This window comes from Portunus trituberculatus, chromosome 17 (assembly GCF_017591435.1).
Source record: "Portunus trituberculatus isolate SZX2019 chromosome 17, ASM1759143v1, whole genome shotgun sequence".
In the NCBI taxonomy this organism is placed as follows: Eukaryota; Metazoa; Arthropoda; class Malacostraca; order Decapoda; family Portunidae; genus Portunus; species Portunus trituberculatus.
Genome location: NC_059271.1, coordinates 22,935,375 through 22,950,571, shown reverse-complemented (window position 1 = coordinate 22,950,571; position 15,197 = coordinate 22,935,375). Strand labels below are relative to the sequence as shown.

Below are 15,197 nucleotides of genomic sequence, written 5' to 3'. Positions count from 1 at the left end.
CCCATAGAATAGCAGAACCATAAGCTGTGTGTGTGTGGCTAAGTAGCGGTGAAATGCTTTTTTACTAATAGATACTTTCATTGTAAGCAAAAATACTTTTCACCATTTACAAAGAGAAAAAAATAAATATACATATGGGAAGAAAATATTACACGCTTCCAGTCAATAAAAAAGAAATTAAATGTAAAAAAAAAACTACAGGAGAAAGAGATTAATCAAGAGACTGACTACACCACGAAGGAAAGCACGAAAGTTAGCACGGGCGCACACACCGCGTAGTGTAGTGGTTTGCACGCTCGACTCACAATCGAGAGGACCGGGTTCGAGTCCCGGGAAGCAAATGGGCAAGCCTCTTAATGTGTGGCCCCTGTTCACCTAGCAGTAAACAGGTACGGGATGTAACTCGAGGGGTTGTGGCCTCGCTTTCCCGGTGTGTGGTGTGTGTGATGTGGTCTCAGTCCTACCCGGAGATCGGTCTATGAGCTCTGAGCTCGCTCCGTAATGGGGAAGACTGGCTGGGTGACCAGCAAACGACTAAGGTGAATTACACACACAAACACAAGCACACGCACACTCACACTCACGCTCACACTCACACACATACACACACACCGCGTAGTGTAGTGGTTAGCACTCTCGACTCACAATCGAGAGGGTCCGGGTTCGAATCCCGGAAAGCGGCGAGGCAAATGGGCCAGTCTCTTAATGTGTAGCCTCTGTTCACCTAGCAGCAAGTAGGTACGGGATGTAACTCGAGGGGTTGTGGCCTCGCTTTCCCGGTGTGTGGAGTGTGTTGTGGTCTCAGTTTTACCCGAAGATCGGTCTATGAGCTCTGAGCTCGCTCCATAATGGGGAAGGCTGGCTAGGTGATCACCAAACGACCGTGGTGAATTACACACACACACACACACACACACACACACACACACACACACACACACACGGCCCGGTAGCTCAGTGGTTAGAGCGCTGGCTTCACAAGCCAGAGGACCGGGGTTCGATTCCCCGGCCGGGTGGAGATATTTGGGTGTGTCTCCTTTCACGTGTAGCCCCTGTTCACCTAGCAGTGAGTAGGTACGGGATGTAAATCGAGGAGTTGTGATCTTGTCCCGGTGTGTGGTGTGTGTCTGGTCTCAGGCCTATCCGAAGATCGGAAATAATGAGCTCTGAGCTCGTTCCGTAGGGTAACGTCTGGCTGTCTCGTCAGAGACTACAGCAGATCAAACAGTGAATTACACACACACACACACACACACACACACACACACACACACACACACACACACACACACACACACACACTTTAGATTATTTAGTGGGTGAGTGAAAGAAATTTGCTGGAATACAGAATAAAATTACAGGGATGAGATGAATCTGTAAATAAGCGTGCAGAGCTAAAAACACGGGCGGTTGGGCGAGTGTGTAGGTTCCGGCAATGTGCTCGGCCGTGTAAAACTGTGAAAGAATATACGAGTATTATGAAGACATATTTTAACAAAAAATGCAGTCAAAGAAGAAATGAGAGGAGTGAACTGTTTGTGCCAAGAAGTAGGTAACAGGAAACCTATCACACTACATAACATTTTAACACTTCTATCCACTTGGGCTTGGAAAGCACAAACATGTTTTCGCAGGCAGAGTGCAGGCGGCAGAGTAGTGAGCTTTGAGAAACCGTGAAAATAATCGTATAGTTGCGCTCGATGAAAGATTTTTGTTCGTTGTCAGGTAGTTTAAAGTCCTTCCTCCTCCCACGCATGTTATGAATGGATTCTGAGTAAGACTGCAACCTTGAAAAATGTGCTGCCATGGCAAGATAACACGGCATACAGCGTGGCTACGTCGACACACGCTGGGTTCATATCAATATTTTGAACACTCAGCAGTTTTGACGCCCAAAACAGCCACACACAGTACCTGCGCACTTACTGCCACAAACAGTGGAACCATGCGCGCTTTGGGGTCCGAGGGGTCTCCAAGCGCACGGGTTCGAATCCTGTCCACGGTCCGAGTGTAGGCTGGGCTTCCTCACTCGGGGCAACGGTTTCCTGGCGGGTGGGCTTTGAGATAGGAGGTACCCTAAACAGTATCCTCTTTAGCCCAGAAATTCCCATGAAAAGCCCACATGGTGTAAATAAAAAAGGAAAAAAAAAAAAAAAAACAGAACTCAAGGACATCAAAGTTTTCAAAATAATTCTGACGCTTAACAATCTCATCTCAGGGTTCGACCTCGGCTGCGCCTTCCTCATGGGACTCACTACCTTGATCTCTTAAGAATCCAGTTTCGATTAGTTTTGTAACATTTTGATTGCTTATAACATTACCTTGTCTCCATGACCTTTCAATGGCTAGAGAATACGGGTGCAAAGTTCGGTTTTACGTCCATTGAGGGTTATGTAACTTCCGAAGTGATGGACATTGAACCCACACGCTGCTGTATATAAAAAATGAAAATACGAGTAAAGAGGGACACAAGAACTCTATAAAACAACATAACCACACCACAACCCAAACCTTTGTTGTCCCAAAAACGCCCTTCTATTCCGGACAAAGAAATATACCACTTCTACCTGTTCGAACAAACGATCTACCACAATTCCAACAACTAGATGTCCCCAGCTCTCCTCACAGTCCCCCGTGCCTCGCAATCAGTACTTACCGCCACGCCTTCATGTACGCAGAAGCAACACAAAACCGCAGATACCGGTAAGAATCGGATAGCTACGTGCCAAGAGGTGGACATCGACCGCCATGACGCAGCCTCGTAATAAAAACATCACGGAGGAGGAGGAGAGGGAGGAGGAAGTGGACAGAGAGGAGGAGAGGGAGGAGGAAGTAGACAGAGAGGAGGAGAGGGAGGAGGAAGTAGACAGAGAGGAGGAGGAGGAACGGGGACTAAAACAGGGACGAGGACACTCACGTCAAGACTTGTCAAGCACTGTTCGCATTTGCCAGCAGCGCATAATGTTCCTGGTTTTGTGGCGATCATTAATCAAGAGGGCAATCTTGGTGTAGTTATTTATTATGATCAAGTCTTCATTTACTTTATTTTTATTTATAGTTTGAGATATTATCGAGTTTGGGAGTAGCTCGTAGTAAGGAATGTTGGTAATTGTGGTGATAGTAATGGTAGGCAGTAGTAGTAGTAGTAGTAGTAGTAGTAGTAGTAGTAGTAGTAGTAGTAGTAGTAGTAGCAGTAGCAGTGGTAGTAGCAGTAGCAGTAGTAGCAGTAGTAGTAGTAGCAGTGGCAGTGGTAGTAGCAGTGGTAGTAGTGGTAGTAGTAGTAGTAGTAGTAGTAGTGGTAGTGGTAGTAGTAGTGGTAGTAGTGGTAGTAGTAGTAGTGGTAGTAGTGGTAGTGAGTGAGTGGTGATGGTAGTAGTAGTAATAGCAGCAGCATTAGCAGCAGCAGCAATAATAGTTGTAGTAATAGTAGTACTAGCAATAGTAGTAGTGGTGGTGGTGGTGGTAGTGGTGGTATTAGCAGTAGTAGTAGTAGTAGTGGTGGTGGTGGTGGTGGTGGTGGTGGTGGTGGTGGTAGGGGAGAAGGTGGGAGTTCTCTGTTGTTGCACTCATCATTTTGGTCGCAGATTTATCGCTGATTCAAATACTTTGTTATTCTTTGTTCAAACACACAGTGGTGGAATGGCAAAGGGATAGCAATGTTTATTCTTCCTGTTCGAGATATAGAATCACTTTTCGCTTTACAAATCTGACAACTCTGTGTACCACGCTAAGGTTTAAGGAGAGAGAGAGAAAAAAAAAAGACGGCGCCCTTTTCTCCACTACCACATCTTTCTTGTCTGACGAAACAAACGAAGGAGTAAAGGTCGCACAGAAGCATAAAACGGAGATGCAGTATAGAGAGAAAAGGTGAGAGTGGTGCAATGGGGAGCGGAGATGAGTAAGCGTCGAGTGAAATGGTATTGTGCAGTGTATAAAGGCGAGTGTGTTAACTGGTAGTGTGAGAGAAGAGACAGAGCGAGTGATAGGTGGAAAGTGTGAGCGGGAAGCAGTGATGAGTGAAATGGTAGTGGGAGTAAATAGCAATGTGAGATAAGTGGGGGAGGAGGTGTTTGGAGGGGAAGGGGAAGTGTGCGGTGGAGGAACGGTCACGAGTGGGGGGAGGGTTGGTGGGGAACGGAAGTTAAGGTATTGGTCCAAGGTGTATGTTCACCACTCGCTCGCAGCTCTGAATATGCTAAGGTGAACTTTTCTCTCCCGGCTGGCTTAAAAGTCCAGTCTGAATCGACTTTTCTTTCTTCGCCTTTGTTTGTTAGCAGAACAATATTCGATTCCTCTTTTATTGTACGTACCTCTAAAGAATTTCATCTTGTTGGTTTAAATACTACATAAGCTCATTTTCCTCTACTGGTTTTTCCTTTGTAACTGATAACATTTTTCATCTTGTTAACATAATATTCAACTTTTTTATGCCGATTTTTTTTTTTTTTTTATTATTATTATTATTATTATTTTTTTTTTTTTGCTGGCAAGTTGTTTTAAGAATCATCTATTAATCTCCCTCACGACTTAAATTACATGAATAAGTTTCCCTTCCTCGTTTGCACAGAAAATTACCTCTTCTCTTCACTTCAGAAAGTTGTAAAAATGTTGAGGTTATGACACGTGGAATGCTGTTTGTGTTATTGTTGACGGTGAGAAAATGCACTCTGCTATTGCTGTTCCTGTCACCGCCGCCGCCACTACCAGGAACACCACCACCACCACCACCACCACTATATTATTGTACATTACTCCACTACTGCGATTTCTCTCAATGACTATTACTTCTATCACTACGATCACTACCACCACAGAAATTATACTTTGCTACTGCTACTGCTACTGCTGCTACTACTACTACCACTGCTACTGCTACTATAACTACTATCACTATACCACTACCACTACTAGTGCTATTACTGCTACTACCACCACTACCACTACTTCTATTACTATTTCTACTACCACTAATACAACTACCACTACCAATAGCACTACCACTACTACTACTATTGCTTCATACTACTTACTACTTTTTTCGTACTTTCTCCTATTTCTTTCTTCTTTTACCTTTTCTTATACTTGCTATTTTGTTTTACTTTTTCCTCCTATTCTTCTCTTTCTACCTCCCCTTTTCCTAGTACCTTCACCATAACTCCTATTGCCGCTGCTGCCACAACGCATCATCCTCCACCTATCAACAAACTCTTTCACTATTATAGCCACTACCACCACCACCACTTACAACCGACATCTCCAGTACCAGTGCTACTATATTTACACGACCGCACTGCAACAAACTTACTCCACTATCACGACTACTACCACTACTACTGTCACCAGAGCATTCCCATCCACTCTTCTCTAATCAAAGGTCAATGATGTTTGATTGAAAAAATTACTTCCATGCTGACCTATAGACTGCAACAATTGAATACAAGATTATTATTCTTTGTTACTATTTTTGTTGTTCGTTGTTATTATTGTTATTATTATAATTTGTTATATTAAAGTACTACTACCAATACGACTACCAACACCTTTACAACTATTTCTTCTTACTATGTGATATTTATACCACTACTTTCATTAAGCAAAAAAGTTGATCTCATCTAGCACGTTAATAGCACAAAGAAAACCGGGAAGTAAACACAAGACCATCTCTTTCACATCCACCTGAAGGTTCCTAAAAAAGAAAGAAAAAAAAAAAAACTATTCCTGATCAGCATGGAATTTCGTTTCAATACTTAATCTTAACCTTTTTCACATATTTGAACTCCCTCCACACGATTCAACCACAAATAGGAATCTGATAAATTGTAAAATGACAATTCAATAATTTAAACACATGCTAACATATGCTTAGAGATCAGTAGTCTCTTCAGGTGACCAACTAGGTAGAAGGAAGACCAAAGTGAAGAACTATGCGCCACTGAGGGAACTTAGTGGTGCAGAAGAGGAAGCAGGAGAGAGTAATGTGAAGAAGGGATATCCACCGTGGTGACTCGTGTTGGAAAAAAGCAGAGGGAGGGTTAAGCTGTATTGAAAATGTTATTAGACACAAAATGATGTTGCCTGTTTATTCAAATAGAGAAAAAAGCAAATTTTACGTTTGTGATATATGTACGGCACTTCCAAGCCTCCAGACAATATTTAATCTTTTTAATATCTCGACACCAGTTTAATTTATTGTACTATGCGATAATGTTTACTTGATTAAGGTCACGTCTACTGTAATTGCATTATCAGTTATCTAAGTAACTACACGTATTTTTATTTTCCGAGAGGAACCTTAGACCATTAACTCAACTCTAAGTGAAACAGGTGAGCGGCAGTTCAATGTGTCCGGATATTTTACAAATAACTTATAAGGGGGTATTAATATAACATTACAGTCACAACATTTTATCAGGAGTTGGCTTTGTATTGCTCGGCTGATCTACACATGGTATTTCAGACTAAGATGACAAATGGCGGACTGTTTGCCGCTTCATCTTGCTTGGAATAATTTACTTTATGCATCATCGAAATGTTCAGATTATTTTTTTTCTCCTTTCTTTTTTTTATGTATGAGTGCATGTCACTTGTACCTGTCACAGGGTTTTGTTAGTTTCACGTTTGTTATGTCATGACATTTATTTTGCCGATCTTCAAGTAAGAGAAAAACAAATTCTAAAGCTCGTCGAAAGCTAAGCTGATCTACAAACTATGTTCTCCGACAAGAACAAGGGTGCTTGACTTTAATGGTAGAACACATCCATGAAAAATAATGTGCCAATATAAAAAGGAGAAGATATAGATGATAAATAAATAAATAGATAATAAGTACATATTATATAACAAAACATTATGAGCACACCAGTTAGCTGCCCAATCGAAGAGAGGGAGGACGGCGGCGTGTTTCTTGCATCAGCACAGCCCGGGCGACTGTCGCTATGCATAGTTAATCCGGAAACAACTGACTCGACAAATCCACGAATGGTAAACTGCGCAATAGTTAATTATCATCATTAATATCACTATTATCATCATTAATATCACTATTATCATCATTAATATCACTATCATCATCATTAATATCACTATCATCATCATCATCATTGTTATCATGACTTATTCATGTCGCTATGCATAGTTAATCCAGAAACGAATGACTCAAATCCGCGAATGGTTAACTGCGAAAGTTAATTATCATCATTATTATCACCATTGTTATGATTTATTACTCGTGTCACTTTTGTCCACGATGATGCTTGTGTTGTTAGCGGTGACGGTGTCGGTAGCCGTGACAGCAGCGGCGGCACCAAATAGAGACAAAGTACTGGTGAGCCAATAAATAAAACACATTGACGTCACTGTCGTGTACATATGCCACATGGATGTAAGTGACAACAATGACGTATTTTATAAGGGCAATGAATAGACCCACTCACCCACCCACACACACACACACCCACCCACACACACATATGGATAGGTTACGTGTTATATATTAAGCGTAGGAATGCCGCACAAGTGAATGGAGTTGTGTGTATATGTATTGAGGAACGCACATACGCATCCTGCTAAAAAAGATGTATGGACACACAAAAGAGGCAACCGTGAGAGAGAGAGAGAGAGAGAGAGAGAGAGAGAGAGAGAGAGAGAGAGAGAGAGAGAGAGAGAGAGAGTAATCTAGCATACTAACACCTTACAAATAGCTTCCGAGGTTGTACTGATATAACCATTGAAAAGATTAGACAAATTCAAGGTTAGTAATAAGATTAATAATGGACAAAAACTGGTACATATTATAGAGCTGGTATTTATGTTGCCACATGCAAAGATACTGTTTTTTTAAAACTAATTTATGCTTACATGTTATTATGAAGTAAAACTATACAGAATAAACTATCATTCACTTGCTACACTCAATTATTAAAGTAGCCCAAAGTAAAAATTCTCCACAAACTTTCTCCAAACTTATCCCTCCTCAGATAAATTACTCAAGGTTAGGTTAGGTAAGGTTTGGATAAGTTGGGTTAGGTTACCATAGAAAAAAATAGTTTGTGGTATAATTAACATGACTGGAAGAGTTAACAAGGACCACCCCAATACCTCTACCACAGTACCAACGCCTCCATTATATCCATATCCACAGCTAAACTAGAAGTGTCCTCTTCCACTTCACAATACCACAACCCTCCACCACTCTACACTCATTCCAGCAATGCTATTCACCACTCATGTGCCAGTGATCTTGTCACTCAAGCTGTAAAGACAATCAATCCACTTTTGTACCACGAGGTGAGGCTTAAAAAATGCAATTCACACATCAGTCGGCGCGAAACTAACGAGATAAAATGCTTGAATGTTATTGTGTCATGGCCTCAGCCACGCTCCTAACCATGCAGCACTCTGACACAAGAGACAATGCTGGTACTGAGTCATTGCTCTTATCTCTTCCTTGTTGACTTTCAGCTCGATTTTTTTTGTGTTTACTAGCTGAAAACTGCATGACGGGAGAGAGAGAGAGAGAGAGAGAGAGAGAGAGAGAGAGAGAGAGAGAGAGAGAGAGAGAGAGAGAGAGAGAGAGAGAGAGAGAGAGAGAGAGAGAGAGAGAGAGAGAATTACGATGAGGAACATTGAAAAAAAAACCTATCTTTTTGGTCCTTACGGTATTGTTTGTAAGAAAAGGAGGAGGAGGAGGAGCAGGAGGAGGAGGAGGAGGAGGAGGAGGAGAACAAGAAGTACCAGTAATCAAACATGTAAAAGCACATTGCATAAGTTAATCAATAGTGCCCTGATCCTCCCTACGACTAAACTGCTGACGGCTACGGCAAGGCTAATCACCATGCACTTCCTCCTACTTCCCATCCCTAACCACTGTAGCCCTAAGCGTTGCTTACTGCTTTGTTTATGGAGACTGTGTGTGTGTGTGTGTGTGTGTGTGTGTGTGTGTGTGTGTGTGTGTGTGTGTGTGTGTGTGTGTGTGTGTGTGTGTGTGTGTGTGTGTGTGTGTGTGTGTGTGTGTGTGTGTGTGTGTGTGTGTGTGTGTGTGTGTGTGTGTGTGTGTGTGTGTGTGTGTGTGTGTGTGTGTGTGTGTGTGTGTGTGTGTGAGTGAAATCGATGTGTGTGTGTGTGTGTGTGTGTGTGTGTGTGTGTGTGTGTGTGTGTGTGTGTGTGTGTGGAACATCGATGTGTGTGTGTGTGTGTGTGTGTGTGTGTGTGTGTGTGTGTGTGTGTGTGTGTGTGTGTGTGTGAACATCGATGTGTGTGTGTGTGTGTGTGTGTGTGTGTGTGTGTGTGTGTGTGTGTGTGTGTGTGTGTGTGTGGGTGGTGGGTGGTGGAACATCGAAACATCGATGTGTGTGTGTGTGTGTGTGTGTGTGTGTGTGTGTGTGTGTGTGTGTGTGTGTGTGTGTGTGTGTGTGTGTGAGTGAACATCGATGTGTGTGTGTGTGTGTGTGTGTGTGTGTGTGTGTGTGGTAACATCGATGTGTGTGTGTGTGTGTGTGTGTGTGTGTGTGTGTGTGTGTGTGTGTGTGTGTGTGTGTGTGTGATGTGGGTGGAACATCGATGTGTGTGTGTGTGTGTGTGTGTGTGTGTGTGTGTGTGTGTGTGTGTGTGTGTGTGTGTGTGGAACATCGATGTGTGTGTGTGTGTGTGTTTTTTTTTTTTTTTTTTTACATTACAAGGGCACTGGCCAAGGGCAAACAAAGTGTTGGAAAAAAAAATCCCGCTGGTTGCCAGGCCCTGTTAAGAGGAAAGTAGAAAGAGAAAACAAAAAATCTAAAAGGAGGGTCCAGTTAACGTAAGAGGTGTCTTGACACTCCTCTTTGAAAGAGTTTAAGTCATAGGCAGGTGGAAATACAGACACAGGTAGAGAGTTCCAGAGTTTACCAGTGTAGGGAATGAAGGAGTGAAGATACTGGTTAACTCTTGCATTAGGAAGATGGACAGAATAGGGATGAGAAGAAGTAGAGAGTCTTGTGCAGCGAGGCCGCAGGAGGGGGAAGGCATGCAGTTAGCAAGTTCAGAAGAGCAGACAGCATGAAAACAGCGGTAGAAGACAGATAAAGATGCAACATTGCGGCGGTGACTTAAAGAATCAAGACAGTCAGTTAGAGGAGAAGAGTTGATAAGACGAAAAGCTTTAGATTCCACCTTGTTTAGTAAAGCTGTGTGTGGATCCCCCAGACATGAGAGCCATACTCCATACACGGGCGGATAAGGCCCTTGTACAGAGCAAGCAGCTGGGAGGGAGAGAAAATGGACGAAGACGCCATAGGACACCTAACTTCTTGGAAGCTGATTTAGCAAGAGTAGAGATGTGAAATTTCCAGTTTAGATTTTTAGTGAAGGATAGACCGAGTGTGTTTAATGTAGAGGAGAGGGAAGTTGAGTGTTATTGAAGAAGAGAGGATAGTTGTCTGGAAGGTTATGTCGAGTAGATAGTTGTAGAAATTGAGTTTTTGAGGCATTGAACAAAACCAGGTTTTCTCTGCCCCAATCAGAAACAAGTGAAAGATCAGAAGTTAGGCGTCCTATAGCATCTCGCCTTGAGTCATTTAATTGTTGTTGGGTTGGGCGTCTGTTGAACGCTGTTGAATAATGCAGGGTGGTATCATCAGCATAGGAGTGGATAGGGCATTGAGTCAGATTTAGGAGATCATTGATGAATAATAGAAAGAGAGTGGGTGATAGGACAGAACCCTGTGGAACACCACTGTTGATAGTTTTAGGGAAGAACAGTGACCGTCTACTACAGCAGCAATAGAACGATCGGAAAGGAAACTGGAGATGAAGGTACAGAGAGAAGGATAGAATCCGTAGGAGGGTAGTTTAGAAATTAAAGATTTGTGCCAGACTCTATCGAAGGCTTTCGATATGTCAAGGCCGACAGCAAAGGTTTCACCGAAGTCCCTAAAAGAGGATGACCAAGATTCAGTTAGGAAAGTAAGAAGATCACCAGTAGATCTGCCTTTACGGAAACCATACTGGCAATCAGAGAGAAGGTTGTGAGCTGATAGATGCCTCATTATCTTCCTATTAAGGATAGACTCAAAGGCTTTAGAAAGGCAGGAAATCAAAGCTATAGGGCGGTAGTTAGAAGGATTGGAGTGGTCACCTTTTTAGGGACAGGTTGAATGTGAGCAAACTTCCAGCAAGAAGGATAAATAGAAGTAGAGAGACACAGATGAAAGAGTTTGACCAGGCAGTGAGCGAGTTCGGAAGCACAGTTTTTGAGAACAACAGGAGGGACTCCATCCGGACCGTAAGCCTTCCGAGAATCAAGGCCAGAGAGGGCCAGGAAAACGTCTTTATAAAGAATTTTAATTTTAGGGATGAAGTAGTCAGAGGGTGGAGGAGTAGGAGGAATATGCCCAGAATCATCCAAAGTTGAGTTGGTAGCAAAGGTTTGAGCGAAGAGTTCAGCTTTAGAAAAGAAGAGACAGCTGTAGAGCCATCTGGATGAAGTAAAGGAGGGAAAGACGAAGAAGTAAAGTTGTTAGAGATATTATTGGCTAGATGCCAGAAATCTCGAGAGGAGTTAGAATTGGAAAGACTGACATTTTCTATTGATGAAAGAGTTTTTAGTAAGTTGGAGAATAGATTTGGCATGATTACGGGCAGAAATATATAGGGCATGAGTTTCAGCAGTTGGATGGCTACGGAACCGTTTGTGAGCCGCCTCTCTATCATTGACAGCACGAGAACAAGCAGAGTTAAACCAAGGCTTTTTAGCTTTAGTGTGTGTGTGTGTGGGTGTGTGTGTGTGTGTGTGTGTGTGAGTGGAACATCGATGTGTGTGTGTGTGTGTGTGTGTGTGATGTGTGTGTGTGTGATGTGTGTGTGTGTGTGTGTGTGTGTGTGTGTGTGTGTGTGTGTGTGTGTGTGTGTGTGTGTGTGTGTGTGTGTGTGTGTGTGTGTGTGTGTGTGTGTGTGTGGACCATCGATGTGTGTGTGGGATGGGTGAGTGGAACATCGATGTGTGTGTGTGGGGGGGGGGGTGAGTGGAACATCGATGTGTGTGTGTGTGTGTGTGTGTGTGTGTGTGTGTGTGTGTTTCATGGAGGTAGTCAGGCATTACTGTCTATCTCTATGGGTAGAACGTGACATTTATCAAGCCGGCGTAGAAGAAAAATTGCAAGTCCTTTTTCTTCAACGACTTCCGATTTTCGTATCAAACAGCCCAATCTCTGTGGAGCACTTGGTAAAAAAAAAAAATAAATAAATAAATAAATGATGATAAATAAATAAATAAATAAGACATGCATTATCATTCCAATCACGAATTATGTGTGAAAAAAACTATTTCAGAGACCCTTAAAAAGCCATTGCTCTTTCCTTGCATATCATACACAAAATTGAACTCCACCCTTATGAAGAAGCTCATTAACCTATTCACTCGTTCACGTCATTTCAAGGCTTCATGAGCGCCCTTTTGTTCAAAGTGAGCGCTTAAAGTACTACTGTTTGGGCTAGGGTGGTGAGTGAAAGGTTTGGTGTGAATGTGACGTAAATAACTTAGAATTGCAATAAATGGCAGTATTTGATGATAAGCGTGGCACATTATTGGCGTAGCGTGTCATTAATGAAAGCAGTGACTAAGTTTTCTCCGGTAAATGGCTACAGTGCATGACTTTTCGTCTGTATTTAAGAAGAAACTAAGTGTGAAGGATTTGCTTTTGTTCCCCACCAAAACACAAAACAACAAAATGAATGGAATATATAGATACAAGAGATAAAATGAATAAATGAAATAAATAAATAAGCAAATAACAAAGGAAATAACTACTTAATAGAAGAAGAAGAGGAATAAAAAGCATGTACCACAAACTGTGAAGCACTAACAAACTCAAGACAGTGTTCATTACACCAAGTTCAGTTGTTTCACGCCTCGGACAGGACCTGAAGGCGAGTCACACAGTCATCACACGTCGCTATGGTCACTCGGCAAGGCCACGTCTGCCATTGAGCGCGGCAAGGTTTTCCCGTCGCTGTATTAGTCAGCGTATATAGTTTAGTGCCAAGTATCGCCAGGATGATTCTTAAAGACGTATTGTAGATGATATGAGCAATACTAATGCATAAAGTATTAAATATGAAGGCACATTTAAAAACAAAATAATCCAAAGTTTTATTTTTTTTTATCTTCTCTTGTACCTATATATTTTTTTTTCTGATCCTCTCTTGTTCCTACATGTATTACAGTACCACCATTTGAAACTGATTTCATTCTCATTCTTGTGTCAAGCTGATCATCATTCAATGATCTTAACTTTTTTTTCGTTGTTTACAAATTCACCATTAAATACATTAAACAAAATGAGATGCTTTATGCTTTAGATCACCGCCGCAGTGTTGCATCTCTTGCTATCTTCTACTGCTATTTTCATGCCAACTGATCTTCTGATCTTGCTAACTGCATGCTTCCTCGCTGCACCTGACTGCTGCCTCTCTACACAAGACTTTCTTTTTCCTCTCACCCCTATTCAGTCCAACTCTTAAATGCAAGAGTTAACCAGTACTTTCAATCATTCATACCATTCTCTCATAAACTCTGGAACTCCCTACCTGTTTTTGTATTTCCATTTCCTATGACTTGATCTCATTTAAGAGGGAGGTTTCAAGACATTCCTCTCCTTTGGCAAGGGGACTGGCATTCCAAGTGGCCTTTTTTTTCCACCCTCCCTTTTGCCGTTGGCCGGCCTTTCCTTCACATATATAAAAAAAATAAGGGGAATTTCCTGACCCTGAAAAATTGATACCCTTCAGAAGACGAGAGGGAAGTCGTATACTTAAAAACAGCGTGACGTGGCTGGAATCACCTCAAAGGTCAAGAAATATAACACAAAATCACCAATCGCAGTAAAATCATCGCCACTGATCACAGTTGCATCAACAATGAAAATATGATCTATCACGTGGCGATGAACAAACAGCTAAAGAGGTGCCTTGAAAATTTTGGAAGAAAAACTTCTTGAGGGACAGACAAACACATTTCAGGAAGCAGGAATACGAGGACGCTGACCTGGACTGTACCACCCCACCCCTTTCGCCCTCCCTTCCCGCGTCCTTTGTTACGTAGTCAGACCTCCAGCAAACTTGTATACCTAATGCTGATTGATATGGACTGGTATTTGAATATTGGAAGATGTTTTCTAAAAATTCACGGTCCGGTTTTGTTGCCAATCCATTTACGGAAGACGAGTATTGTTAAGAATGCTTTATTTAACCGAATTTATTGTGGATATGCGTTCTCATTTCCGCCAGTGATTTGAATAATTTCACATCGCAGAATTCTACCGTCTCAACCCCAACTTTAATTAAATATGTACCTTTCAACTTCCTAAAAATAATTAAAAACCTACCTCGCTTCCGTATAACCAATTTTTTTTTTGTTATTCCAGAATTTGGAATATATATTGCAAGTTTACCAATACTCCTTTTTTTTTATGGACTGAATAACTAACAACTTCCTATATTTTTTTTCTTTTCTTTTTCGCATGAATACTACAAAAATTTCCACTCACGCATCTAGATTGTAATTTCTTGATATTCACTCTAAGTGTATTGCTACTACGAATGAAAAATGGTGGTGGTGGTGGTATTGGGAGTGGAAATGCAAATAGTACAAAAGTGTTAACATTACGATATCGACACACTATGTCCTATATTGGACTGGGTACGTGTTGAAGTGTGTGCAGCAGCGTTGAGTGTGAGGGGGCGTGATATGAACCTGACTGACGAGGTGACAAGGTTAGTAGGGAGTGACGCGGTTGAGAACAGGTAAGGACAGAATGTAAATTAATAGCGACGAAGGTAGAGCCTGGAGATGAAAGGGAGGAGTACACCACAAAAAATGTACATTCCTTAGAAAAGAAACGGTAAATCTTTCCTATAATAAATAAACAAGTACCAAAGCAAGCCAGACAATGTAAATCAATAAGAAAAACACGGTAAATAACATCTCTTAATAATACATGCGCAGGCTTACGGAAGTCCGGTGAAGCGAGTGTGTGAGGGAGTGGTAGAGGAATGTGGTTAGGTGCATCACGAGGAGAGAGAAGACAAATACCGCGTGAAACAGTGAACACCGGCTAAAGTTCAATCAATCAATCAATCTCTCTCTCTCTCTCTCTCTCTCTCTCTCTCTCTCTCTCTCTCTCTCTGGCAAAGCAGCTACGATACTTTTTTTTTTTTTTAACTAT

General features: G+C 41.9%; 1 protein-coding gene across 1 annotated transcript in view; it reads left to right on the top strand.

The window, feature by feature from the left end:
• Positions 1–15,197, top strand: part of LOC123504883 — a 38,260-nt gene that overhangs the window by 12,708 nt on the left and 10,355 nt on the right.